Source organism: Pristiophorus japonicus, chromosome 25, assembly GCF_044704955.1.
Source record: "Pristiophorus japonicus isolate sPriJap1 chromosome 25, sPriJap1.hap1, whole genome shotgun sequence".
Lineage (NCBI taxonomy): Eukaryota > Metazoa > Chordata > Chondrichthyes > Pristiophoridae > Pristiophorus > Pristiophorus japonicus.
The window spans coordinates 18,558,298-18,586,176 of NC_092001.1; positions in this window are offsets into that span (position 1 = coordinate 18,558,298).

Below are 27,879 nucleotides of genomic sequence, written 5' to 3' on the forward strand. Positions count from 1 at the left end.
GTGACTGAGAGTGGGAACGCCCCTATTCAAAAAATGAGGCAGTCAAAAAGCAGGAAAACTATAGACCAATTAGCTTAACATCTGTGATTGGGAAAATGTTGGAGTCCATTATAAAAAAACAGTAGCAGGACATATGGAAAAGCAAAATTGGGTCAGTCAGTCTCAGCATGGATTTTTGAAGGGGAGGTCAATTTTGACAAATTTGCTGGAATTCTTTGAGGATGTTACGAACAGGGTTGATAAAGGGGAACCAGTGGATATGATGTATTTGGACTTCCATAATGCATTTGATAAGGTGGCACATAAAAGGTTACTACACAAGTTCACGGAGTTGGGGTTAATATATTAGCATGGATAGATAATTGTCTAACTAACAGAAAACAGAGAGTCGGGATAAATGCTTCATTCTCTGGTTGGCAACCATTAACTAGTGTGATGCTGCAGGGATGAGTGCTGGGAACCCAACTATGTACAGTCTATATTGACGGATTGGAAGACAGTGTAACGTTGCCACGTTTTCTGCCGATACAAAGATGGGAGGAAAAGCAATTTGTGAGGACACAAAAAATCTACAAAAGGACATAGACAAACGAAGTGAGTGGGCAAACATTTGACAGATGGAATATAATGTTGGAAAGTGTGAGGTCATGTACTTGAAAACAATCAAAGAGCAAGTTATTATTTAAATGGAGCAAGATTGCAAAATGCTGCTTTACAGCGGGACCTGGGGGTACTTGTGCATAAAACACAAAAGGATAGTATGCAGATACAGCAAGTGATCAGGAAGGCCAATGGAATCTGGGCCTTTATTCTGAAGAGGATGGAGTATAAAAGCAGCGACGTCTTGCTATAGATATACAGGGTATTGGTGAGGCCACACCTGGAATACTGTGTGCAGTTTTGGTTTCCATATTTTCGAAAGGATTTTCTTGCTTTTAGATGCAGTTCAGAGCAGGTTCACGAGGTTGATTCAAGAGATGAGGCGGTTGACGTATGAGGAAAGTTTGGGTAGGTTGGGCCTCTACTTATTTCAGAAGAATGAATGAGAGATGATCTTATATGAACGTATGAGTTAAGTGGGGGTTTGACAAGGTGGATGCAGAGAGTATGTTTCCACTGATGGGGAAGACTAGAACTAGAGGGCATGGTCTTAGAATAAGGGAAAAGAGGAGAAATATCTTCTCTCAGAGGGATGTAAAACTGTGGAATTCGCTGCCTCAGAGAGCTTTAGAAGCTGGGTCATTGAATATATTTAAGACAAAAATAGACAGTTGCTTAAACGATAAGGGAATAAAGGTGGGAAGTGGAGCTGAGTCCATAATCAGATCAGCCATGAAATTATGCAGTGCAAGAGAGGGTTGATAGGGACCTCCCCTGACACAGGAGTGTGAGAGAGAGGTGAGAGGGAGCTCGCCAGATACAGGAGAGTGAAAGATGAGTTAGAGGGATTTCTTGCGATACAGGAGTGAGTGCAATGGGTTAGAGAGACCTCCCCAGATACAGGAGAGTGGGAGGGGGGTTTAGAAGGACCTCCCCAGATACAGGAGTGTGTGAAAGGGGTTAGAGGGTCCTCCCCAGATACAGGAGTGTGAGAGGGGGTTTAGAGGCACTTTCGCAGATACAGGAGTGTGAGAGAGGGTTTAGAGTGTCCTCGCCAGATACAGGAGTGTGAGAGAGGGTTTAGAGGCAGTTTCTCAGATGCAGGAATGTGAGAGAGGGGTTAGAGGGACCTCTCCAGATCAAGGAGTGTGAGAGATGGTATCGAGGCACTTTCTCAGATACAGGAGTGTGAGAGAGGGGTTAGAGGGACCTCCCCAGATAAAGGAGTGTGAGAGAGTGGTTAGTGGGACCTCCCCAGATACAGGTTTGTGAGAGAGGGGTTAGAGGGACTTCTCCAGATACAGGAGTGTGAGAGAGGGGTTAGAGGGACCTCCCCAGATATAGGAGTGTGAAAGAGGGGTTAGACGGACCTCACCAGATACAGGAGTGTGAGAGGCGGGTTAGAGGGACCTCCGCAGATACAGGAGTGTGAGAGAGTGGTTAGAGGGATCTCCGCAGATAAAGGAGTGTGAGAGACGGTTTAGAGGGACCTCCCCAGATACAGGAGTATGAGGGGTTAGAGGGACCTCCCCAGATACAGGAATGAGACAGAGGGGTTAGAGGGACCTCCCCAGATAAAGGAGTGTGAGAGATGGGTTAAAGGAACCTCTCTAGATACTAGGGTGAGAGAGATGGTGAAAAGGACCTCCCAGACACAGGAGTGTGAGCGACAGGTTAGAGCGAGCTCCCCAGAAAACTGACCTTGGAATTGCGTCCGGAGTCAGACTGTGTTGATATCAGTTTTTAACTGGGAGCTGTTATCTTAGTTTCACGCTCAGAGACGAGGTCAGTTTTATCCCATTTTTCAACCTGCCCTTTCATAAAACCTGAGCAAATATTTCAGGTTGAAAAAAGGATAGCTGCAGTAAACTTCAATGTATATCACAGATGATTATACCCCTGTGAAACGACAGAGTCACGTAGATCTTCCAAACACACACAGTCAATTGTTCACCCCTTACTGTCAACAATACCAGGGAAATAGCAGGAGAGTTATTCACAGTAGATATTATCGAATCACAGCTCTTTCCTCATTTTCTCCTCCCTCAAGCAAATAACTGACCTCAACCTGACGCAGGTCCATGCAAGGATTCTTGCTGTGTGCAGTAAAATGGGCACTAGCTCACTGATTAAAAGGGACGTCGACAGATACAGGAGTGTGAGAGACGGGTTAGAGGGACCATCCCAGACACAGGACTGTGAGAGAAGGGATTAGAGGGACCTCCCCAGATACAGGAGTGTGAGAGAGAGGTTAGAGGGACCTTCGCAGATACAGGAGTGTGAGAGCCGTGTTGAGGGAGCTCCCCAGATACAGTGTGGGAGAGAGGTTAGAGGGACCTCCCCAGATAAAGGAGTGTGAGAGACGGTTTAGAGGGACCTCCCCAGATACAGGAGTATGAGGGGTTAGAGGTACCTCCCCAGATACAGGAATGTGAGAGAGGGGTTAGAGGGACCTCCCCAGATAAAGGAGTGTGAGAGATGGGTTAAAGGAACCTCTCCAGATACTGAGGTGAGAGAGATGGTGAAAAGGACCTCCCAGACACAGGAGTGAAAGCGACAGGTTAGAGCGAGCTCCCCAGAAACCTGACCTTGGAATTGCGTCCGGAGTCAGACTGTGTTGATATCAGTTTTTAACTGGGAGCTGTTATCTTAGTTTCACGCTCAGAGACGAGGTCAGTTTTATCCCATTTTTCAACCTGCCCTTTCACAAAACCTGAGCAAATATTTCAGGTTGAAAAAAGGATAGCTGCAGTAAACTGGAATGAATATCACAGCTGATTATACCCCTGTGAAACGACAGAGTCACGTAGATCTTCCAAACACACATAGTCAATTGTTCACCCCTTACAGTCAACAATACCAGGGAAATAGCAGGAGAGCTATTCACTGTAGATATTATCGAATCACAGCTATTTCCTCATTTTCTCCTCCCTCAAGCAAATCACTGACCTCAACGTGACACAGGTCGATGCAAGGATTCTTGCTGTGTACAGTAAAATGGGCATTGGCTCACTGATTAAAAGGACGTCGACAGATACAGGAGTGTGAGAGGCGGGTTAGAGGAACCTCCCCAGACACAGGACTGTGATAGAAGGGTTTAGAGGGACCTCCCCAGATACAGGAGTGTGAGAGAGAGGTTAGAGGAACCTCCGCAGATACAGGAGTGTGAGAGCCGTGTTAGAGGGAGCTCCCCTGATACAGGAGTGTGGGATAGGGGTTAGAGGGACCTCCCCAGATACAGGAGTGTGAGAGAAGGGTTAGGGGGACCTCCGCAGATACAAGAGTGTGAGAGAGGCATTAGAGGGACCTCCCCACATACAGGAGTGTGAGGGGTTATAGGGATCTCCCCAGATACAGGAGTGTGATAGAGGGGTTTGAGGAACCTCCCCAGATACAGGAGTGTGAGTGGTTAGAGGGACCTCCCCAGATACAGGAGTGTGAGAGAGGGGTTAGAGGGACCTCCCCAGATACAGGAGTTTGAGAGAGGGGTTAGAGGGAGCTCCCTAGATACAGGAGATTGGGTGATGGGTTCAAGGAACCTCTCTAGATACTGAGGTGAGAGAGATGTTGAAAAGGACCTCCCCAGACACAGGAGTATGAGCGAGATGTTAGAGCGAGGTCTCCAGAAACCTGACCTCGGAATTGCATCCAGAGTCAGACTGTGTTGATATCAGTTTATAACTGGGAGCTTTTGTCTTTGTCTCAAGCTCAGAGACGAGGTCAGATTTACAACCATTTTTTATCCTGCCCTTTCACAAGACCTGAGCAAATATTTCAGGTTGAAATAAGGAAAGCTGCAGTAAACTGGAATGAATATCACAGCTGATTGTACCCCTGTGAAACGACAGAGTCACGTACATCTTCCAAACTCACCCAGTCAATTGCTCACCACTTACTGTCAACAATACCAGGGAAATAGCAAGAGAGGTATTCACAATAGATGTTATGGAATCACAGCTCCTTCCTCATTCTCAACTCCCTCAAGCAAATCACTGACCTCAACCTGACACAGGTCCATGCAAGGATTCTTGCTGTGCACAGTAAAATGGGCACAAGCTCATTGATTAAAAGGGACGTCCACAGATTCAGAAGTGTGAGAGAGTGATTCGAGGTACATCCCCAGATATAGGAGTGTGCAGGATTGGTTAGAGGGACCTCCCCAGATACAGCAGTGTGAGAGAGAGGTTAGAGGGTCCTCCCCAGATACAGGAGTGTGAGAGAGGGGTTCGAGGGAGCTCTCCAGATACACGAGTGTGAGATAGGGGTTAGTGGGACCTCCCCAGATACAGGAGTGCGAGAGAGAGGTGAGAGGGAGCTCAACAAATACAGGAGTGTGAGAGGGGGGTTAGAGGGGACTCCCCAGATACAGGAATGTGAGAGAGGGGTTAGTGGGATGTCCCCAGATACAGGAGTGTGAGAGGAAGGGGGTGTTAGATGGACCTGCCAAGCTACATAAGTGTGAGAGAGGGGATGGAGCGTCCTCCCCAGATACAGGAGTGTGTGAGAGAGGGGTTAGAGGGACCTCCCAAGATATAGGAGTGTGCGATAGGGGTTAGAGGGACCTCCCCAGATACAGGAGTGTGAGAGACCGGTTAGAAGGAGCGCCCAGATATAGGAGATTGACAGAGGGGTTAGAGGGACCTCCCCAGATAGAGGAATGTGTATAAGAGGTGTTAGAGGGACTTCCCCAGATGGAGGAGTTTGAATGAGGGGTCAGAGAGGCCTCCCCAGATATCGGTTTGTGAGAGGGGGGGTTAGAGGGAACTCGCCAGATACAGGAGTGTGAGAGAGGGGTTAGAGGCACCTCCCCAGATACAGGAGTGTGTGAGCGAGGGGTTAGAGGGTCATCCCCAGTTATAGGAGTGTGAGAGAGGTGTTAAAGGGACCTCACCAGATACAGGACTGTGAGAGGGGTGTAAGAGAGACTTTGCAGATACAGGAGTGTGAGAGGGGGTTTAGAGGCACTTTCCCAGATACAGGAGCGTGAGAGAAGGGTTAGAGGGAGCTCCCCAGATACAGGAGTGTGAGAGATGTGTTAAAGGGACCTCCCCAGATAGAGGACTGTGGGAGGGGGATTAGAGGAAACTCCTCAGATACAGGAGGGTGCGGGAGGGGTTAGAGGTACCTCCCCAGATACAGGAATGCGAGAGACGGATTAGAGGGAACTCCCCAGATACAGGAGTGTGACAGAGGGGTAAGAGGGACCTCCCCAGATACAGGAGTGTGAGAGAGCGTTTCGGGGGACCTCCCCAGATACAGGAGTGTGACAGAGGGGTTAAAGGGACCTCCGCAGATACAGCAGTGTGAGAGGTTAGAGGGACCTACCCAGTTACAGGAGTGTGAGAGAGGGGTTAGAGGGAACTCCCCTGATACAGGAGTGTGAGAGAGGGTTTTGAGGTACCTCCCCAGATACAGGAGTGTGACAGAGGTGTTAGAGGGACCTCCCCAGATACAGGAGTGTGAGAGAGGTGTTAGAGGGACCTCCCCAGATACAGGAGTGTGAGGGGTTAGAGGGACCTACCCAGATAGAGGAGAGTGAGAGAGGGGTTAAATGGTTCATCCCAGATACAGGAGTTTGAGAGAGGGTTTCGAGAGAGCTCCCCAGATCCAGGTATTTGGGAGATGTGCTATACGAGCTTCTAGATGCTGAGGTGAGAGAGATGGTGAATAGGACCTCCCCAGACACAGGAGTGTGAGAGAGAGGTTAGAGGGAGCTCGCCAGATACAGGAGAGTGAAAGATGGGTTAGAGGAATTTCCTGCGATACAGGAGTGAGTGCAATGGGTTAGATGGAGCTCCCCAGATACAGGAGTGTGAGAGGGGGGTTTAGAAGACCTCCCCTGATACAGGAGTGTGTGAAAGGGGTTAGAGTGACCTCCCCGGATACAGGAGTGTGAGAGGGGGGTTTCGAGGGACCTCCACAGATACAGGAGTGTGTGCAAGGGGTTAGAGGGACCTTCACAGATACAGGTGTGTGAGAGGGGACACAGGGACCTCCCCAGATACAGTAGTGTGAGAGAGGGGTTAGAGGGACCACCCCAGATACAGGAGTGTGAGAGGGGGTTAAGAGGCACTTTCGCAGATACAGGAGTGTGAGAGAGGGGTTAGAGGGTCCTCCCCAGATAGAGGAGTGTGAGAGAGGGTTTAGAGGCAGTTTCTCAGATACAGGAATGTGAGAGTGGGGTTAGAGGGACCTCTCCAGATACAGGAGTGTGAGAGGGGGTTTAGAGGCACTTTCCCAGATACAGGAGCGTGAGAGAAGGGTTAGAGGGAGCTCCCCAGATACAGGAGTGTGAGAGAGGTGTTAAAAGGACCTCCCCAGAAACAGCAGTGTGATAGACGGGTTAGAGGGACATCCCCAGATACCGGAGTGTGAGAGAGGGGTTAGAGGGAACTCCCCAGATACAGGAGTGTGAGAGAGGGGTTGGAGGCACTTTCCCAGATACAGGAGTGCTAGAGAGGGGTTAGAGGAACCTCCCCAGATACAGGAATGCGAGAGACAGATTAGAGGGACCTCCCCAGATACAGGAGTGCGAGAGAGGGGTTAGAGGGACCTCCCCAGATACAGGAGTGTGACAGAGGGGTAAGTGGGGCCTCCCCAGATACACGAGTGTGAGTGTGGGGTTAGAAGGACCTTCCCCGATAGAGGAGTGTGACAGAGGGGTTAGAGGGACCTCCCCAGATACAGCAGTGTGAGAGGTTAGAGGGACCTACCCAGATTCAGGAGTGTGAGAGAGGGGTTAGATGGAACTCCCCAGATACAGGAGTGTGAGAGAGGGTTGAGAGGGACCTCCCCAGATACAGGAGTGTGAGAGAGTGTTTAGAGGGACCTCCCCAGATACAGGAGTGTGACAGAGGTGTTAGATGGACCTCCCCAGATACAGGAGTGTGAGAGAGGGGTTAGAGGGTCCTCCCCAGATATAGGAGTTTGAGGGGTTAGAGGGACCTACCCAGATAGAGGAGTGTGAGAGAGGGGTTAAAGGGATCTCCCCAGATACAGGAGTGTGAGAGGTTAGAGGGACCTCCCCCGATACAGGTGTGTGAGAGAGGGTCCGAGAGAGCTCCCCAGATACAGGAATTTGAGAGATGTGCTAAAGGAATTTCTAGATGCTGATGTGAGAGAGATGGTGAAAAGGACCTCCCCAGACACAGGAGTGTGAGAGAGAGGTTAGAGGGATCTCGCCAGATACAGGAGAGTGAAGGATGGGTTAGAGGGATTTCCTGCGATACAGGAGTGAGTCCAATGGGTTAGAGGGACCTCCCCTGATACAGGAGTGTGAGAGGGTGGTTTAGAAGGACCTCCCCAGACACAGGAGTGTGTGAAAGGGGTTAGAGTGACCTCCCCGGATACAGGAGTATGAGAGGGGGGTTTCGAGGGACCTCCCCAGATACAGGAGTGTGTGCAAGGGGTTAGAGGGACCTTCCCAGATACAGGTGTGTGAGAGGGGACACAGGGACCTCCCCAGATACAGGAGTGTGAGAGAGGAGTTAGAGGGACCTCCCCAGATACAGGAGTGTGAAAGGGTGTTAAGAGGCACTTTCGCAGATACAGGAGTGTGAAAGAGGGGTTAGAGGGTCCTCCCCAGATACAGGAGTGTGAGAGAGGGTTTAGAGCTGGTTTCTCAGATACAGGAATGTGAGAGCGGTGTTAGTGGGACCTCTCCAGATACAGGATTGTGAGAGGGGGTTTAGAGGCACTTTCCCAGATACAGGAGTGTGAGAGGGGGGTTTAGAAGGACCTCCCCAGATACAGGAGTGTGTGAAAGGGGTTAGAGTGACCTCCCCGGATACAGGAGTGTGAGAGGGGGGTTTCGAGGGACCTCCCCAGATACAGGAGTGTGAGACAGGGTTTAGAGGGTCCCTCTCCCAGATACAGGAGTGTGAGGGTTTACAGGGAGCTCCCCAGATACAGGAGTGTGAGGGGTTAGTGGGACCTCCCCAGATACAGGAGTGTGAGTGGTTAGTGGGATCTCCTCAGATACAGGAATGTGAGCAGTTAGAGGGAGCTCCCCAGATACAGTAGTGTGAGAGAGGGGTTAGAAGTAGCTCCATAGTTACAGTATTGTGCCAGAGGAGTAAGAAGCCCCTCACTCGATACAGGAGTTTGAGGGCGAGTGAGACTGAGAGTGGGAACGCCCCTATTCAAAAAATGAGGCAGTCAAAAAGCAGGAAAACTATAGACCAGTTAGCTTAACATCTGTGATTGGGAAAATGTTGGAGTCCATTATTAAAAAAACAGTAGCAGGACATATGGAAAAGCAAAATTCGGTCAGTCAGTGTCAGCATGGATTTTTGAAGGGGAGGTCATGTTTGACAAATTTGCTAGAATTCTTTGAGGATGTTACGAACAGGGTTGATAAAGGGGAACCAGTAGATATGATGTATTTGGACTTCCATAATGCATTTGATAAGGTGGCACATAAAAGGTTACTACACAAGTTCACGGAGTTGGTGTTAATATATTAGCATGGATAGATAATTGTCTAACGAAAAGAAAACAGTGAGTCGGGATAAATGCTTCATTCTCTGGTTGGCAACCATTACCTAGTGTGGTGCTGCAGGGATGAGTGCTGGGAACCCAACTATTTACAGTCTATATTGACGATTTGGAAGACCGTGTAACGTTGCCAAGTTTTCTGACGATACAAAGATGGGAGGAAAAGCAATTTGTGAGGAGGACACAAAAAATCTGCAAAAGGACATAGACAAGCGAAGTGAGTGGGCAAACATTTGACAGATGGAATATAATGTTGGAAAGTGTGATGTCATGTACTTGAAAACAATCAAAGAGCAAGTTATTATTTAAATGGAGCAAGATTGCAAAAAGCTGCTTTACAGCGGGACCTGGGGGTACTTGTGCATAAAACACAAAAGGATAGTATGCAGATACAGCAAGTGATCAGGAAGGCCAATGGAATCTGGGCCTTTATTCTGAAGAGGATGGAGTATAAAAGCAGCGACGTCTTGCTATAGATATACAGGGTATTGGTGAGGCCACACCTGGAATACTGTGTGCAGTTTTGGTTTCCATATTTTCGAAAGGATATTCTTGCTTTTAGAGGCAGTTCAGAGCAGGTTCACGAGGTAAATTTAAGAGATGATGGGGTTGACTTATGAGGAAAGGTTGGGTAGGTTGGGCCTCTACTTATTTCAGAAGAATGAATGAGAGATGATCTTATCGAAACGTATGAGATTAAGTGGGGGTTTGACAAGGTGGATGCAGAGAGTATGTTTCCACTGATGGGGAAGACTAGAAATAGAGGGCATGTTCTTAGAATAAGGGAAATGAGGAGAAATATCTTCTCTCAGAGGGATGTAAAACTGTGGAATTCGCTGCCTCAGAGAGCTAGAGAAGCTGGGTCATTGAATATATTTAAGACAAAAATAGACAGTTGCTTAAACGATAAGGGCATAAGGGTGGGAAGTGGAGCTGAGTCCATAATCAGATAAACCTTGAAATTATGGAGTGCGAGAGAGGGTTGAGCGCGACCTCCCCTGACACAGGAGTGTGAGAGAGAGGTGAGAGGGAGCTCGCCAGATACAGGAGAGTGAAAGATGGGTTAGAGGGATTTCCTGCGATACAGGAGTGAGTGCAATTGCTTAGAGGGACCTCCCCAGATACAGGAGTGAGTGAGGGGGGTTTAGAAGGACCTCCCCAGATACAGGAGTGTGTGAAAGGGGTTAGAGGGTCCTCCCCAGATACAGGAGTGTGAGAGGGGGTTTAGAGGCACTTTCGCAGATACAGGAGTGTGAGAGAGAGGTTAGAGGGTCCTCCCCAGATACAGGAGTGTGAGAGAGGGTTTAGAGGCACTTTCTCAGATGCAGGAATGTGACAGAGGGGTTAGAGGGACCTCTCCAGATACAGGAGTGTGAGAGAGGGTATCGAGGCACTCTCTCAGATACAGGAGTGTGAGAGAGGGGTTAGAGGGACCTCCCCAGATAAAGGAGTGTGAGAGAGAGGTTAGAGGGTCCTCCCCAGATACAGGATTGTGAGAGAGGGGTTAGAGGGACCTCTCCAGATACAGAGTGTGAGAGATGGGTTAGAGGGACTTCCCCAGATACAGGAGTGTATGAAAGGGGTTAGAGGGTCCTCCCCAGATACAGGAGTGTGAGAGGGGGTTTAGAGGCATTTTCGCAGATACAGGAGTGTGAGAGAGGGGTTAGAGGGTCCTCCCCAGATACAGGAGTGTGAGAGAGGGTTTAGAGGCACTTTCCCAGATTCAGGAATGTGAGAGAGGGGTGAGAGGGACCTCGCCAGATACAGGTGTGTGAGAGAGGTTATCGAGGCACCTTCTCAGATACAGGAGTGTGAGAGAGGGGTTAGAGGGACCTCCCCAGATAAAGGTGTGTGAGAGAGAGGTTAGAGGGACTTCCCCAGATACAGGTTTGTGAGAGAGGGATTAGAGGGACTTCTCCAGATACAGGAGTGTGAGAGAGGGGTTAGAGTGACCTCCCCAGATATAGGAGTGTGAAAGAGGGGTTAGAGGGACCTCACCAGATACAGGAGTGTGAGAGACGGGTTAGAGGGACCTCCGCAGATACAGGAGTGTGAGAGAGGGGTTAGAGGGATATCCGCAGATAAAGGAGTGTGAGAGACGGTTTCGAGGGACCTCCCCAGATACAGGAGTATGAGGGGTTAGAGGGACCTCCCCAGTTACAGGAATGAGAGAGAGGGGTTAGAGGGAACTCCCCAGATAAAGGAGTGTGAGAGATGGGTTAAAGGAACCTCTCTAGATACTGAGGTGAGAGAGATGGTGAAAAGGACCTCCCAGACACAGGAGTGTGAGCGACAGGTTGGAGCGAGCTCCCCAGAAACCTGACCTAGGAATTGCGTCCGGAGTCAGACTGTGTTGATATCAATTTATAACTGGGAGCTGTTGTCTTAGTCTCAAGCTCACAGACGAGGTCAGTTTTAGCACATTTTTCAACCTGCCCTTTCATAAAACCTGAGCAAATATTTCAGGTTGAAAAAAGGATAGCTGCAGTAAACTGCAATGTATATCACAGCTGATTAGACCCCTGTGAAACGACAGAGTCACGTAGATCTTCCAAACACACAAAGTCAATTGTTCAGCCCTTACTGTCAACAATACCAGGGAAATAGCAGGAGATTTATTCACAGTAGATATTATCGAATCGCAGCTCTTTCCTCATTTTCTCCTCCCTCAAGCAAATCACTGACCTCAACCTGACGCAGGTCCATGCAAGGATTCTTGCTGTTTGCAGTAAAATGGGCACTGGCTCACTGATTAAAAGGGACGTCGACAGATACAGGAGTGTGAGAGACGGGTTAGAGGGACCTCCCCAGACACAGGACTGTGAGAGAAGGGTTCAGAGGGACCTGCCCAGATACAGGAGTGTGAGAGAGAGGTTAGAGGGACCACCGCAGATACAGGAGTGTGAGAGCCGTGTTTGAGGGTGCTCCCCAGATACAGGAGTGTGAGAGACGGTTTAGAGGGACCTCCCCAGATACAGGAGTATGAGGGGTTAGAGGTACCTCCCCAGATACAGGAATGTGAGAGAGGGGTTAGAGGGACCTCCCCAGATAAAGGAGTGTGAGAGATGGGTTAAAGGAACCTCTCCAGAACTGAGGTGAGAGAGATGGTAAAAAGGACCTCCCAGACATAGGAGTGTGAGCGAGATGTTTGAGCGAGGTCTCCAGAAATCTGACCTCGTAATTGCGTCCAGAGTCAGACTGTGTTGATATCAGTTTATAACTGGGATCTTTTGTCTTTGTCTCAAGCTCAGAGACGAGGTCAGATTTACAACCATTTTTTAACCTGCCCTTTCTCAAGACCTGAGCAAATATTTCAGGTTGAAATAAGGAAAGCTGCAGTAAACTGGAATGAATATCACAGCTGATTATACCCCTGTGAAACGACAGAGTCACGTATATCTTCCAAACACACCCAGTCAATTGCTCACCCCTGACTGTCAACAATACCAGGGAAATAGCAAGAGAGGTATTCACAATAGATGTTATGGAATCACAGCTCCTTCCTCATTCTCAACTCCCTCAAGCAAATCACTGACCTCAACCTGACACAGGTCCATGCAAGGATTCTTGCTGTGTCCAGTAAAATGGGCACGAGCTCACTGATTGAAAGGGACGTCCACAGATACATAAGTGTGAGAGAGGGGTTAGAGGTACATCCGCAGATACAGGAGTGTGCAGGATTGGTTAGAGGGACCTACCCAGATACAGGAGTGTGAGAGAGAGGTTAGAGGGTCCTCCCCAGATACAGGAGTGTGAGAGAGGGTTTCGAGGTAGCTCCCTAGATACAGGAGTGTGAGAGAGGGGTGGGGGGGTTAGATGGACCTCCCAAGGTACACGAGTGTGAGAGAGGGGATGGAGCGTCCTCCCCAGATACAGGAGTGTGTGAGAGATGGGTTAGAGGGACCTCCCAAGATATAGGAGTGTGCGATAGGGGTTAGAGAGACATCCCCAGATACAGGAGTGTGAGAGAGCGGTTAGAAGGAGCGCCCAGATATAGGAGTGTGACAGAGGGGTTAGAGGGACCTCCCCAGATAGAGCAATGTGTGTAAGAGGTGTTAGAGGGACTTCCCCAGATAGAGGAGTTTGAAAGAGGGGTCAGAGAGACCTCCCCAGATATCGGTTTGTGAGAGGGGGGGTTAGAGGGAACTCGCCAGATACAGGAGTGTGAGAGCGGGGTTAGAGGCACCTCCCCAGATACAGGAGTGTGTGAGCGAGGGGTTAGAGGGTCATCCCCTTTTATAGGAGTGTGAGAGCGGTGTTAAAGGGACCTCCCCAAATACAGGAGTGTGAGAGGGGGGTTAGAGAGACTTTGCAGATACAGGAGTGTGAGAGGGGGTTTAGAGGCACTTTCCCAGATACAGGAGCGTGAGAGAAGGGTTAGAGGGAGCTCCCCAGATACAGGAGTGTGAGAGAGGTGTTAAAGGGACCTCCCCAGATACAGGACTGTGAGAGGGGGGTTAGAGGGACCTCCTCAGGTGCAGGAGGGTGCGGGAGGGGTTAGAGGTACCTCCCCAGATACAGGAATGCGAGAGACGGATTAGAGGGAACTCCCCAGATACAGGAGAGTGACAGAGGGGTAAGAGGGACCTCCCCAGATATAGGAGTGTGAGAGTGGGTTTAGAGGGACCTCCCCAGATACAGGAGTGTGACAGAGGGGTTAAAGGGACCTCCCCAGATACAGCAGTGTGAGAGGTTAGAGGGACCTACCCAGTTACAGGAGTGTGAGAGAGGGGTTAGAGGGAACTCCACTGATACAGGAGTGTGAGAGAGGGTTTAGAGGTACCTCCCCAGATACAGGAGTGAGACAGAGGTGTTAGAGGGACCTCCCCAGATACAGGAGTGTGCGAGAGGGGTTAGAGGGACCTCCCCAGATACAGGAGTGTGAGGGGTTAGAGGGACCTACCCAGATAGAGGAGTGTGAGAGAGGGGTTCGAGAGAGCTCCCCAGATACAGGAATTTGGGAGATGTGCTATAAGAGCTTCTCGATGCTGAGGTGAGAGAGATGGTGAAAAGGAGCTCCCCAGACACAGGAGTGTGAGAGAGGTTATAGGGAGCTCACCAGATACAGGAGAGTGAAAGATGGGTTAGAGGGATTTCCTGCGATACAGGAGTGAGTGCAATGTGTTAGAGGGATCTCCCCAGATACAGGAGTGTGAGAGAGGGGTTTAGAAGGACCTCCCCAGATACAGGAGTGTGTGAAAGGGGTTAGAGTGACCTCCCCGGATACAGGAGTGTGAGAGGGGGGTTTCGAAGGACCTCCCCAGATACAGGAGTGTGTGCAAGGGGTTAGAGGGACCTTCCCAGATACAGGTGTGTGAGAGGGGACACAGGGAGCTCCCCAGATACAGGAGTGTGAGAGAGGGGTTAGAGGTTCCTCCCCAGATACAGGAGTGTGAGAGAGGGTTTAGAGGCAATTTCTCAGATACAGGAATGTGAGAGAGGGGTAAGAGGAACCTCTCCAGATACAGGAGTGTGAGAGGGTGTTTAGAGGCACTTTCCCAGATACAGGAGCGTGATAGACGGGTTAGAGGGACCTCCCCAGATACCGGAGTGTGAGAGAGGGGTTAGAGGGAACTCCCCAGATACAGGAGTGTCAGGGAGGGTTTGGAGGCACTTTCTCAGATACAGGAGTGCGAGAGAGGGGTTAGAGGAACCTCCCCAGATACAGGAATGCGAGAGACGGATTAGAGGGACCTCCCCAGATAAAGGAGTGCGAGAGAGGGGTTAGAGGGACATCCCCAGATACAGGAGGGTGACAGAGTGGTAAGAGGGGCCTCTCCAGATACAGGAGTGTGAGAATGGGGTTAGAGGGACCTCACCAGATAGAGGAGTGTGACAGAGGTGTTAGAGGGACCTCCGCAGATACAGGAGTGTGAGAGAGGGGTTATAGGGATCTCCCCAGATACAGGAGTGTGAGAGGTTAGAGGGACCTCCACAGATACAGGTGTGTGAGAGAGGGTTCGAGAGAGCTCCCCAGATACAGGAATTTGAGAGATGTGCTAAAGGAATTTCTAGATGCTGAGGTGAGAGAGATGGTGAAAAGGACCTCCCCAGACACAGGAGTGTGAGAGAGAGGTTAGAGGGAGCTCGCCAGATACAGGAGAGTGAAAGATGGGTTGGAGGGATTTCCTGCGATACAGGAGTGAGTGCAATGGGTTAGAGGGACCTCCCCAGATACAGGAGTGTGAGAGGGGGGTTTAGAAGGACCTCCCCAGATACAGGAGTGTGTGAAAGGGGTTAGAGGGACCTCCCCGGATACAGGAGTGTGAGAGGGGGGTTTCGAGGGACCTCCCCAGATACAGGAGTGTGAGAGAGGGGTTAGAGGGACCTCACCAGATACAGGAGTGTGAGAGTGTGGTTAGAGGCACTTTCGCAGATAGAGGAGTGTGAGAGAGGGGTTAGAGTGACCTCTCCAGATACAGGAGTGTGAGAGAAGGTATAGAGGCACTTTCTCAGATACAGGAATGTGAGAGAGGGTTTAGAGGAACCTCCCCAGATACAGGAGTGTGAGAGAGAGGATAGAGGGACCTACCCAGATACAGGATTGTGAGAGAGGGGTTAGAGGGACCACTCCAGATACAGGAGTGTGAGAGAGGGGTTAGAGGGACCTCCGCAGATATCGAGTGTGAAAGAGTGGTTAGAGGGTCCTCCCCAGATACAGGAGTGTGACAGACGGGTTAGAGGGACCTCCGCAGATACAGAAGTGTGAGAGACGGGTTAGAGGGATCTCCCCAGATAAAGGAGTGTGAGAGACGGTTTAGAGGGTCCTCCCCAGACACAGGAATATTAGATGTTAGAGGGACCTCCCCAGATACAGTAATGTGAGAGAGGGGTTAGAGGGAACACCCCAGATAAAGGAGTGTGAGAGATGGGTTAAAGGAACCTCTCTAGATACTGAGGTGAGAGAGATGGTGAAAAGGACCTCCCAGAAACAGGAGTGTGAGCGACAGGTTAGAGCGAGCTCCCCAGAAACCTGACCTAGGAATTGCGTCCGGAGTCAGACTGTGTTGATATCAGTTTATACCTGGGAGCTGTTGTCTTAGACTGAAGCTCAGAGACGAGGTCAGTTTTACCCCATTTTTTAACCTGCCCTTTCACAAAACCTGAGCAAATATTTCAGGTTGAAAAAAGGATAGCTGCAGTAAACTGGAATGAATATCACAGCTGATTGTACCCCTGTGAAACGACAGAGTCACGTCGATCTTCCAAACACACACAGTCAATTGTTCACCCCTAACTGTCAACAACACCAGGGAAATAGCTGGAGAGTTATTCACAGTCGATATTATCGAATCACAGCTCTTTCCTCATTTTCTCCTCCCTCAATCAAATCACTGACCTCAACCTGACACAGGTCCATGCAAGGATTCTTGCTGTGTACAGTAAAATGGGCACTGGCTCACTGATTAAAAGGGACGTCGACAGATACAGGAGTGTGAGAGACGGGTCAGAGGGACCTCCCCAGAAACAGGACTGTGAGAGAAGGGTTTAGAAGGACCTCCCCAGATAAAGGAGTGTGAGAGACGGTTTAGTGGGACCTCCCCAGATACAGGAATATTAGGTGTTAGAGGGACCTCCCCTGATACAGGAATGAGAGAGAGGGGTCAGAGGGATCTCCCCAGATAAAGGAGTGTGAGAGATGGGTTAAAGGAACCTCTCTAGATACTGAGGTGAGAGGGATGGTGAAAAGCACCTCCCAGACACAGGAGTGTGAGCGACAGGTTAGAGCGAGCTCCTCAGAAACCTGACCTAGGAATTGCGTCCGGAGTCAGACTGTGTTGATATCAGTTTATAACTGGGAGCTGTTGTCTTCGTCTCAAGCTCAGAGACGAGGTCACTTTTCCCCCATTTTTTAACCTGCCCTTTCACAAAACCTGAGCAAATATTTCAGGTTCAAAAAAGGATAGCTGCAGTAAACTGGAATGAATATCACAGCTGATTGTACCCCTGTGAAACGACAGAGTCACTTAGATCTTCCAAACACACACAGTCAATTGTTCACCCCTTACTCTCAGCAATACCAGGGAAATAGCAGCAGAGTTACTCACAATAGATATTATCGAATCGCAGCTCTTTCCTCATTTTCTCCTCCATCAAGCAAATCACTGACCTCAACATGACACAGGTCCATGCAAGGATTCTTGCTGTGTGCAGTTAAATGGGCACTGGCAACTGATTAAAAGGGACGTCGACAGATACAGGAGTGTGAGAGACGGGTTAGAGGGACCTCCCCAGACACAGGACTGTGAGAGAAGGGTTCAGAGGGACCTCCCCAGATACAGGAGTGTGAGAGAGAGGTTAGTGGGATCTCCGCAGATACAGAAGTGTGAGAGCTGTGTGAGAGGGAGCTCCCCAGATACAGGAGTGTGGGAGAGGGGTTAGAGGGACCTCCACAGATAAACGAGTGTGAGAGACGGTTTAGAGGGACCTCCCCAGATACAGGAGTATGAGGGGTTAGAGGGACCTCCCCAGTGTCTGGAAGAATAGCTGCAGTAAACTGGAATGACTATCACAGCAGATTATGCCCCTGTGAAACGACAGAGTCACGTACATCTTCCAAACACACCCAGTCAATTGCTCACCCCTGACTGTCAACAATACCAGGGAAATAGCAGCAGAGTTACTCACAATAGATATTATCGAATCGCAGCTCGTTCCTCATTTTCTCCTCCATCAAGCAAATCACTGACCTCAACCTGACACAGGTCCATGCAAAGATTCATGCTGTGTACAGTAAAATGGGCACTAGCTCACTGATTAAAAGGGACGTCCACAGATACAGAAGTGTAAGAGAGGGGGTTGAGGGAACTCCCCAGATACAGGTGTGTGCAGGAGTGGTTAGAGGGACCTCCCCAGATACAGGAGTGTGAGAGAGAGGTTAGAAGGTCCTCCCCAGATACAGGAGTGTGAGAGGGGAGTTAGAGGGTGATCTCCAGATACAGGAGTGTGAAAGAGGGGTTAGTGGGACCTCCCCAGATACAGGAGTTTGAGAGAGAAGTTAGAGGGAGCTCACCAAATACAGGAGTGTGAGAGAGTGGTTCGAGGGAACTCCCCAGATACAGGAGTGTGAGAGAGGGGTTAGTGGGATCACACCAGATACAGGAGTGTGAGAGGGAGGGGGGGTTAGATGGACCTCCCAAGGTACAGTAGTGTGAGGGAGGGGATGGAGCGTCCTCCCCAGATACAGGAGTGTGTGAGAGAGGGGTTAGAGGGACCTCCCAAGATATAGTAGTGTGCGAGAGGGAGTAGAGGGACCAGCCCAGATACAGGATTGTGAGAGAGCGGTTAGAAGGAGCGCCCAGATATAGGAGTGTGAGAGAGGGGTTAGAGGGACCTCCCCATATATAGGAATGTGTGAAACAGGGGTTAGAGGGATTCCCCAGATAGAGGAGTGTGAAAGAGGGGACAGAGAGACCTCCCCAGATATCGGTGTGTGAGAGGGGGTTTTTGAGGGAACTCGCCAGATACAAGAGTGTGAGAGAGGAGTTTGAGGCACCTCCCCAGATACAGGAGTGTGTGAGAGAGGGGTTAGAGGGACCTCCCCAGTTATAGGAGTGTGAGAGAGAAGTTAGAGGGACCTCCTCAGATACAGGAGTGTGAGAGGGGGGTTAGAGTGACCTTGCCAGATACAGGAGTGTGAGAGGGGGGTTCGAGGCACTTTCCCAGATACAGGAGCGTGAGAGAGGGGTTAGAGGTAGCTCCCCAGATACAGGACTGTGAGAGGAGTGTTAGAGGGAACTCCCCAGATACAGGAGGGTGCGGGAGGGTTGGAGGTACCTCCCCAGATACAGGAGTGTGAGAGAGGGGTTAGAGGGACCTCCCCAGATACAGGAGTGTGAGAGAGGGGTTAGCGGGACCTCCCCAGATACAGGAGTGTGAGAGAGGATTTAGAGGCAATTTCCCAGATACAGGAGTGTGAGAGAGGGGTTAGATGATCCTCGCCAGATACAGGATTGCGAGAGACGGGTTAGAGGGACCACCCCAGATACAGGAGTGCGAGAGAGTGGTTAGAGGGACCTCCCCAGATACAGTAGTGTGAGAGTGGGGTTAGAGGAACCTCACCAGATACAGGAATGCGAGAGACGGGTTAGAGGGACCTCCCCAGATACAGGAGTGCGAGAGAGGGGTTAGAGGGACCTCCCCAGATACAGGAGTGTGAGAGAGGGGTTAGAGGGACCTCCCCAGATACAGGAGTGTGAGAGGTTAGAGGTACATACCCAGATACAGGAGTGTGAGAGAGGGGTTAGAGGGACCTCCCCAGATACAGGAGTGTGAGAGAAGGTTTAGAGGGACCTCCCCAGATACAGGAGGGTGAGAGAGTGGTTAGAGGGACCTCCCCAGATACAGGAGTGTGACAGAGGTGTTAGAGGGACCTCCCCAGATACAGGAGTGTGATAGAGGAGTTAGAGGGACCTCCCCAGATACAGGAGTGTGAGGGGTTAGAGGGACCTACCCAGATACAGGAGTGTGAGAGAGGGGTTATAGTGATCTCCGCAGTTACAGGAGTTTGAGAATTTAGAGGGACCTCCCCAGATACAGGAGTGTGAGAGAGGGGTTCGAGAGAGCTCCCCAGATACAGGAATTTGAGAGATGTGTTAAAGGAAATTCTAGATACTGAGGTGAGTGAGATGGTGAAAAGGACCTCCCCAGACACAGGAGTGTGAGCGAGATGTTAGAGCGAGCTCCCCAGAAACCTGACCTCGGAAATGCGTCCAGAGTCAGACTGTGTTGATATCAGTTTATAACTGAGAGCTATTATCTTAGTCTCAAGCTCAGAGACGAGGTCAGTTGTACAAGCATTTTTTACCTGCCCTTTCACAAAACATGAGCAAATATTTCAGGTTGAAATAAGGATAGCTGCAGTAAACTGGAATGAATATCACAGCTGATTATACACCTGTGAAACGACAGATTCACGGACATCTTTCAAACAAACCAAGTCAATTGTTCACCCCTTACTGTCCACAATACCAGCGAAATAGCAAGTGAGGTATTCACAATAGATATTATGTAATCACAGATCCTTCCTCATTCTCTCCTCCCTCAAGCAAATCACTGACCTCAACCTGACACAGGTCCATGAAAGGATGCTTGCTGTTTACAGTAAATGGGCACTAGCTCATTGATTAAAAGGAACGTCCACAGATACAGGAGTGTGAGAGAGGGGTTAGAGGGACATCCCCAGATACAGGAGTGTGCAGGAGGGGTTAGAGCGACCTCCCCAGATACAGGATTGTGAGAGAGAGGTATGAGGGCCCTCCCCTGATAAAGGAATGTGAGAGGGGGGTTAGAGGGAACTCTCCAGATACAGGAGTGTGTGAGAGGGGTTAGTGGGACCACCACAGATACAAGAGTGTGAGAGAGAAGTTAGAGGAGCTCACCAAATACAGGAGTGTGAGAGACGAGTTAGAGGGAACTCCCCAGATACAGGAGTGAGAGAGGGGTGGGGGAATAGATGGACCTCCCGAGGTATAGGAGTGTGGGAGAGGGTTTGTGGGACCTCCCCAGATGCAGTACTGAGAGAGAAGTGTTTAGAGGGACCTCCCCAGATACAGGAGTGTGAGAGGGAGGTTGGAGGGACCTGCGCAGAAAGAGGAGTGTGAGAGTCGTGTTCGATGGAGCTCCACAGATACAGGAGTGTGGGAGAGGGGTTAAAGGGACCTCCCCAGATACAGGAGTGTGAGAGAAGTGTTAGAGGGACCTCCCCAGGTACAGGAGTGTGAGAGAGGAGATAGAGGGACCTCCCCAGATCCAGGCGTGTGAGGGGTTAGAGGGACCTCCCCAGAAACAGGAGTGTGAGAGAGGAGTGAGAGCGAGCTCTCCAGAAACCTGGCCTCGAAATTGCATCCAGAGTCAGACTGTGTTGATATCAGTTTATAACTGGGACCTTTTGTCTTTGTCTCAAGCTCAGAGACGAGGTCAGTTTTACAACCATTTTTTAACCTGCCATTACACAAAACCTGAGCAAATATTTCAGGTTGAAATAAGGATAGCTGCAGTAAACTGGAATGAATTTCACAGCTGATTATACCCCTGTGAAACGACAGAGTCACGTACATCTTCCAAACACACCCAGTCAATTGTTCACGCCTTACTATCAACAATACCAGGGAAATAGCAAGAAAGGTATTCACAATAGATATTATGGACTCACAGCTCCTTCCTCATTCTCTCCTCCTTCAAGCAAATCACTGACCTCAACCTGACAAAGGTCCATGCAAGGATTCTTGCTGTGTACAATAAAATGGGCACTAGCTCGCTGATTAAAAGGGACGTCCACAGATACAGGAGTGTGAGAGAGGGGTTTGAGGCACCTCCCCAGATACAGGAGTGTGTGAGAGAGGGGTTAGAGTGACCTCCCCAGTTATAGGAGTGTGAGAGAGAAGTTAGAGGGACCTCCTCAGATACAGGAGTGTGAGAGGGGGGTTAGAGTGACCTTGCCAGATACAGGACTGTGAGAAGGGGGTTCGAGGCACTTTCCCAGATACAGGAGCGTGAGAGTGGGGTTAGAGGTAGCTCCCCAGATGCAGGAGTGTGAGAGAGGTGTTAGAGGGACCTCCCCAGATACAGGACTGTAAGAGGAGTGTTAGAGGGAACTCCCCAGATACAGGAGTGTGCGGGAGGGTTAGAGGTACCTCCCCAGATACAGGATTGTGAGAGAGGGGTTAGAGGGACCTCCCCAGATACAGGAGTGTGAGAGAGGATTTAGAAGCAATTTCCCAGAGACAGGAGTGTGAGAGAGGGGTTCGAGAGAGCTCCCCAGATACAGGAATTTGAGAGATGTGTTAAAGGAACTTCTAGATACTGAGGTGAGTGAGATGGTGAAAAGACCTCCCCAGACACAGGAGTGTGAGCGAGATGTTAGAGCGAGCTCCCCAGAAAACTGACCTCGGAATTGCGTCCAGAGTCAGACTGTGTTGATATCAGTTTATAGCTGAGAGCTATTATCTTAGTCTCAAGCTCAGAGACGAGGTCAGTTTTACAAGCATTTTTTACCTGCCCTTTCACAAAACATGAGCAAATATTTCAGGTTGAAATAAGGATAGCTGCAGTAAACTGGAATGAATATCACAGCTGATTATACACCTGTGAAACGACAGATTCACGGACATCTTCCAAACAAACCAAGTCAATTGTTCACCCCTTACTGTCCACAATACCAGCGAAATAGCAAGTGAGGTATTCACAATAGATATTATGGAATCACAGATCCTTCCTCATTCTCTCCTCCCTCAAGCAAATCACTGACCTCAACCTGACACAGGTCCATGAAAGGATGCTTGCTGTGTACAGTAAATGGGCACTAGCTCATTGATTAAAAGGAACGTCCACAGATGCAGGAGTGTGAGAGATGGGTTAGAGGGACATCCCCAGATACAGCAGTGTGCAGGAGGGGTCAGAGCGACCTCCCCAGATACAGGATTGTGAGAGAGAGGTATGAGGGCCCTCGTCTGATAAAGGAATGTGAGAGGGGGGTTAGAGGGAACTCTCCAGATACAGGTGTGTGTGAGAGGGGTTAGTGGGACAACCCCATATACAAGAGTGTGAGAGAGAAGTTAGAGGAGCTCACCAAATACAGGAGTGTGAGAGAGGGGTTAGAGGGAACTCCCCAGATACAAGAGTGAGAGAAGGGTGGGGGAATAGATGGACCTCCCGAGGTACAGGAGTGTGGGAGAGGGTTTGTGGGACCTCCCCAGATGCAGTACTGAGAGAGAAGTGTTTAGAGGGACCTCCCCAGATATAGGAGTGTGAGAGGGAGGTTGGAGGGACCTCCGCAGAAAGAGGAGTGTGAGAGTCTTGTTAGATGGAGCTCCCCAGATACAGGAGTGTGGGAGAGGGGTTAAAGGGACCTCCCCAGATACAGGAGTGTGAGAGAAGTGTTAGAGGGACCTCCCCAGGTACAGGAGTGTGAGGGAGGAGATAGAGGGACCTCCCCAGATCCAGGCGTGTGAGGGGTTAGAGGGACCTCCCCAGATACAGGAGTGTGAGAGAGGAATTAGAGCGAGCTCTCCAGAAACCTGGCCTCGAAATTGCGTCCAGAGTCAGACTGTGTTGATATCAGTTTATAACTGGGAACTTTTGTCTTTGTCTCAAGCTCAGAGACGAGGTCAGTTTTACAACCATTTTTTAACCTGCCATTACACAAAACCTGAGCAAATATTTCAGGTTGAAATAAGGATAGCTGCAGTAAACTGGAATGAATTTCACAGCTGAGTATACCCCTGTGAAACGACAGAGTCACGTACATCTTCCAAACACACCCAGTCAATTGTTCACGCCTTACTATCAACAATACCAGGGAAATAGCAAGAAAGTTATTCACAATAGATATTATGGAATCACAGCTCCTTCCTCATTCTCTCCTCCCTCAAGCAAATCACTGACCTCAACCTGACACAGGTCCATGCAAGGATTCTTGCAGTGTACAATAAAATGGGCACTAGCTCACTGATTAAATGGGACGTCCACAGATACAGGAGTGTGAGAGAGATGTTTGATGCACCTCCCCAGATACAGGAGTGTGTGAGAGAGGGGTTAGAGGGATCTCCCCAGTTATAGGAGTGTGAGAGAGAAGTTAGAGGGACCTCCTCAGATACAGGAGTGTGAGAGGGGGGTTAGAGTGACCTTGCCAGATACAGGACTGTGAGAAGGGGGTTCGAGGCACTTTCCCAGATACAGGAGCGTGAGAGAGGGGTTAGAGATAGCTCCCCAGATGCAGGAGTGTGAGAGAGGTGTTAGAGGGACCTCCCCAGATACAGGACTGTAAGGGGAGTGTTAGAGGGAACTCCCCAGATACAGGAGGGTGCGGGAGGGTTAGAGGTACCTCCCCAGATACAGGATTGTGAGAGAGGGACCTCCCCAGATACAGGAGTGTGAGAGAGGATTTAGAGGCAATTTCCCAGATACAGGAGTGTGAGAGAGGGGTTAGAGGATCCTCGCCAGATACAGGATTGCGAGAGACGGGTTAGAGGGACCACCCCAGATACAGGAGTGCGAGAGAGTGGTTAGACGGATCTTCCCAGATACAGGAGTGTGATAGAGGGGTAAGAGGGACATCCCCAGATACAGTAGAGTGAGTGTGGCCTTAGAGGAACCGCACCAGATACAAGAATGCGAGAGACGGGTTAGAGGGAACTCCCCAGATACAGGAGTGCGAGAGAGGGGTTAGAGGGAACTCCCCAGATACAGGAGTGTGAGAGAGGGGTTAGAGGGACCTCCCCAGATACAGGAGTGTGAGAGGTTAGAGGGACATACCCAGATACAGGAGTGTGAGAGAGGAGTTCGAAAGAGCTCCCCAGGGTCAGGAATTTGATAGATGTGTTAAAGGAACTTCTAGATACTGAGGTGAGTGAGATGGTGAAAAGGACCTCCCCAGACACAGGAGTGTGAGCGAGATGTTAGAGCGAGCTCCCCAGAAACCTAACCTCGGAATTGCGTCCAGAGTCAGACTGTGTTGATATCAGTTTATAACTGAGAGCTGTTATCTTAGTCTCAAGCTCAGAGACGAGGTCAGTTTTACAAGCATTTTTTACCTGCCCTTTCACAAAACATGAGCAAATATTTCAGGTTATTTCAATGCGTATAAGGTGGCCAAATTTCGTGGGAAACTAGCAAATTGGGAACATTTTAAACGACAGCAAAGAATGACTAAGAAAGCAATGAAGGAAGGAAAGATAGATTACAAAAGTAAACTTGCGCAAAACATAAAAACAGATAGTAAAAGCTTTTACCGATATATAAAACTAAAGTAAATGTTAGTCCTCTGAAGATGAGAAGGGGGATTTAATAATGGGAAATGTGGAAATGGCTGAGACTTTAAACAATTATTTTGCTTCGGTCTTCACAGTGGAAGACACAAAAACCATGCCAAAAATTGCAGGTTACGGGAATGTGGGAAGGGAGGACCTTGAGACAATCACTGTCATTAGGGGAGTAGTGCTGGACAGGCTAATGGGACTCAAGGTAGCCTAGTCACCGGCAGTCTGGAGCAGTTCGAGGAGGTGCGTGGAGAGGCCTATAAAAGGCACAGCAGGGATTCCGGGGCCCAGCGTCGGCGGCAGTCGGGAGAAGCGTCGAGGAGGTGCGTGGAGAGGCCTATAAAAGGCACAGCAACGAGTCCGGGGCCCAGCGTCGGCGGCAGTAGGGAGCAGCGTCGAGGAGGTGCGTGGAGAGGCCGATAAAAGGCACAGCAGGGAGTCCGGGTCCCAGCGTCGGCGGCAGTCGGGAGCAGCGTCGAGGAGGTGCGTGGGAGGACCATAAAAGGCACAGCAGGGAGTCCGGGGCCCAGCGTCGGCGGCAGTCGGGAGCAGCGTCGAGGAGATGCGTGGAGAGACCTATAAAAGGTACAGCAGGGAGTCCGGAGCCAAGCGTCGGCGGCAGTCAGGAGCACCGTCGAGGAGTTGTGTAGAGAGGCCTATAAAAGGCACAGCAGGGAGTCCGGGGCCCACCTTCGGCGGCAGTCGGGAGCAGCGTCGAGGAGATGCGTGGAGAGGCCTTTAAAAGGCACAGCAGTGAGTCCGGGGCCCGGCGTCGGCGGCAGTCGGGAGCAGCGTCGAGGAGGTGCGAGGAGATGCCTATAAAAGGCGTGAGTTGTGCAGCTACAGGGAGAAGGAAAAAAGAAGTAGAAAGAAATCAAAAGGTGACGTCACAGCCAAGAGGGTGAGTGATTGGCTGGTGATTGGTGAGTGAGTAACATTTAACATTGTTGTTGCCAATTTAAGTGTATTTAAGGGTTAAGTCATGGCAGGAGAGCTCGGTAGGGTGTTCTGCTCCTCCTGTACCATGTACCATGTGTGAACTCAGGGACGACACCAATGTCCCTGACCACTATATCTGCAGGAAGTGTGTCCACCTCAAGCTCCTGACGGTCCGCGTTGCGGAGTTGGAGCTGAGGGTGGATTCACTCTGGATCATCCACGATGCTGAGAATGACGTGAGTATCACGTATAGCGAGTTGGTCGTACTTCAGGGAAAGGGTCCACAGCCAGATAGGGAATGGAAGACCAACAAGAAGAACTGTGCAAGGAAGGTAGTGCAGGAGTCCCCTGTGGTCATCCCCCTGCAAAACAGATACATTGCTTTGGGTACTGTTGAGGTGGATGACTCATCAGGGGACGGCAGGAGCAGCCAAGTTCATGGCACCGTGGCTGGCTCTGCTGCACAGGAGGGCAGGAAAAATAGTGGGAGAGCAATAGTGACAGGGGATTCAATGGTGAGGGGAATAGATAGGCGTTTCTGCGGCCGCAACCGAGACTCCAGGATGGTATGTTGCCTCCCTGGTGCAAGGGTCAAGGATGTCCAAGTGCGGGAGCAGGACATTCTAAATATGGAGGGAGAACAGCCAGTTGTCGTGGTGCACATTGGTACCAACGACATAGGTTAAACAAAGGGATGAGGTCCTACGAAACGAATTTAAGGAGCTAGGAGCTAAATTAAAAAGTAGGACCTCAAAAGTAGTAATTTCGGGATTGCTACCAGTGCCACGTGATAGTCAGAGTCGGAATCGCAGGATAGCGCAGATGAATACGTGGCTTGAGCAGTGGTGCAGCAGGGAGGGATTCAAATTCCTGGGGCATTTGAAACGGTTCTGGGGAAGGTGGGACCAGTACAACCCGGAAGGGTTTGCTAGTGCTGTTGGGGAGGATTTAAACTAATATGGCAGGGGGATGGGAACCAATGCAGAGAGACAGAGGGAAACAAAAATGAGGCAAAAGACAGAAAGGAGATGAGGAAAAGTGGAGGGCAGAGAAACCCAAGGCAAAAACAAAAAGGGCCACTGTACAGCAAAATTCTAAAAGGAGAAAGGGTGTTAACAAAACAAGCCTGAAGGCTTTGTGTCTTAATGCAAGGAGTATCCGTAATAAGTTGAATGTTAACAAACATGATGTGATTGGGATTACGGAGACGTGGCTCCAGGATGATCAGGGCTGGGAACTCAACATCCAGGGGTATTCAACATTCAGGAAAGATAGAATAAAAGGAAAAGGAGGTGGGGTAGCATTGCTGGTGAAGGAGCAAATTAAGGCAATAGTTCGGAAGGACATTAGCTTGGATGATGTGGAATCTATATGGGTAGAGCTGCAGAATACCAAAGGACAAAAAACGTTAGTGGGAGTTGTGTACAGGCCTCCAAACAGTATTAATGATGTTGGGAAGGGCATCAAACATGAAATTAGGGGTGCGTGCAATAAAGGTGCAGCAGTTACAAAGGGTGACTTTAATATGCACATAGATTGGTTTAACCAAACTGGAAGCAATACGGTGGAGGAGGATTTCCTGGAGTGCATAAGGGATGGTTATTTAGACCAATATGTCGAGGAACCAACTAGGTTGGAGGCCATCTTAGACTGGGTGTTGTGTAATTAGAGAGGATTAATTAGCAATCTCGTTGTGCGAGGCCCCTTGGGAAAGAGTGACCATAATATGGTGGAATTCTGCATTAGGATGGAGAATGAAACAGTTAATTCAGAGACCATGGTCCAGAACTTAAAGAAGGGGAACTTTGAAGGTATGAGGCGTGAATTGGCTAGGATAGATTGGCGAATGATACTTAAGCGGTTGACTGTGGATGGGCAATGGCAGACATTTAGAGACCGCATGGATGAACTACAACAATTGTACATTCCTGTCTGGTGTAAACATAAAAAAGGGAAGGTGGCTCAACCGTGGCTATCAAGGGAAATCAGGGATAGCATTAAAGCCAAGGAAGTGGCATACAAATTGGCCAGAAATAGCAGCGAACCCGGGGACTGGGAGAAATTTAGAACTCAGCAGAGGAGGGAA